The sequence below is a fragment of the Argentina anserina genome, chromosome 6 (assembly GCF_933775445.1).
Source record: "Argentina anserina chromosome 6, drPotAnse1.1, whole genome shotgun sequence".
NCBI lineage: Eukaryota > Viridiplantae > Streptophyta > Magnoliopsida > Rosales > Rosaceae > Argentina > Argentina anserina.
Window position 1 is genome coordinate 34,431,465 of NC_065877.1, and position 1,978 is coordinate 34,433,442.

The window sequence follows — 1,978 nt, forward strand, 5'->3', positions numbered from 1 at the left end:
CCCCCAATAAAATTTGGGCTATATTTTCGGAACAGTGTGAACTACAGGTACTAGGTGTTTGTTAATGATTCTTCTAAAAGACAGGCAGCCTCGAGACAATGTTCAGCTTGCTACAGAAGACATCCAAATTAGTTGCATGAAGCTTCTAAATGTCGGGACTCTCTGGAGTAGCCATTTTGCACACAGAACATAACACAACAGAAAGTTTACACAAAATGGAGCCAAATGTCCTTACAGGAACTGAGAGATTTTTATTAAAAATTGTACAAAATTGGAAATTTTAATTTCATTTGCACAAGATGTATAGGAACTGAGCAGAACAACCATGTTCAGTCCGCCTTCATACCTATGAATACACATATACTCTAACTCTTAAGTGACACGAATTAGAAGTACCACCATGATGAATATACTTGTCATTAGAAACATCAAAAGCCATGTGAAACACGAAGTCTTGGAGGACTTTGAGTATATATCAGACGCCCGTGCAGTGGCATGACCAGTGCTTGCCAAGCTCTTTTCAACAGCCTCCTCTGTAGAATCAAGTAGTTTTTCAGTGTTCTTTACGGAGTGGCTCATCACCAGACTAGTCTCTTTGAGCTGCCTTGCCAGCCCAACCATTTCATCAGTCAAATCCTCTTGAAGTCTCCTGTGTTTCTCAATGTGCGCTTGGGCGGCAGCGTCAAGTTTGACAGGCGACAAAGAACCTGCACCAAGAGTCTCACGAGTTCCATCTTGTACAGTTGAGTTGGGCACAACTCTCCTTCTAAGACCTGGAGAATGTGGACTCTGAATATCAGCTGTCTCAGACGACACTGCTTTGACCGAAATTCTTGCGAGGGACTCCTGCGGTTCTTGCAAATCAGGCAATGCAGCAGCTAATTTCGAAGCAATTGCTTCAATCTTCTCCGAATAGTCACTCAAAACAGCCTTGGAAACTCTCGGTAATCCTTCTGGTGTTCTCTCTTCGGCCAGTTGCTCTACCTGTTCTCGTAATGTAGCGACCTAATGGGAAAGCTTTGCCTGGTTTGTTTGCTGAGGAGCAGCTGCAAGCAGCCTCCTCAAGTTCACCTCTGTCTTACTGATTTTCATACCAAAACTCTGTCAAAGTATGAAACCTCAACTTAGGCATTATAGTGATTACAAAATGCAAATGTAATCCAACTCTGTTAGTTTACAGAAACAGATAGAATAATTCTGAACATACTTCTGGGATGCCTGAGAATTCTGTGCAAGTAAATAATGCTAATTGTTTAAAATCCTAACACAATAGTGAAACATATAACATTCATAAGATTAAGGGTAAGTCAATATAACAATCCAGTAATTAAAAGAGTTAAGAAGATCTAATCTTGTATATGCAGGAATCGAATTCAAACATAAACAAGAGATACCTGGGTACGAGGGAAGCCGATCGAACTGTGGTCGGATACTACTGGGAAGGAAAACAGAAACAGTTAAGAATGAAAGTGAGACAAGAAATAAGGTTCCGTCCGCCGTCCGATTAAACGTTCCGTCGCGACATCGGTCTCTCAAAGATTGAATCTTGCAGAATCGATCTTCTGCAAATCTTTTGTTCTACAGCCTACTCATTTGTTTGTTCTTTTTGGGCCTGGACTTGGTCAATGGTTGTTTGGGCCTTCAGACCCTTAGTTGTTTACGGGTCCATCAGTGCGTCAGTATAGACTTCCAGTAGGTGTAGTCTAATTCAAATGTTGTTTTTTTGGCAAGAAGAAAAATTCATCTTGTCGTTAAACCAAAGAGATCATACAATGCTCAGAGACTACCCTAGATCTCAGTCCATATGGAATGATTTTCCAAAGCCTAGTAATATTCTTAACTCATTTTCTCTTGATTGGAATGCTTGGATTGCTGCTCAGATTCATTGTAACTCCATTATTCAGAAGAATACCGAGTGGTGCAACTGGTTTGTTTTTATTTGCTGGTTTATATGGAAGTGGAGGAGTAAGGTTGTTTT

General features: G+C 40.6%; 1 pseudogene; it reads right to left on the minus strand.

Annotated features, from left to right (window-relative positions):
• Positions 1-216: 216 nt before the first annotated feature.
• Positions 217-1,092, minus strand: LOC126799698 (uncharacterized; annotated as a pseudogene).
• Between the last annotated feature and the right edge of the window lie 886 nt (positions 1,093-1,978).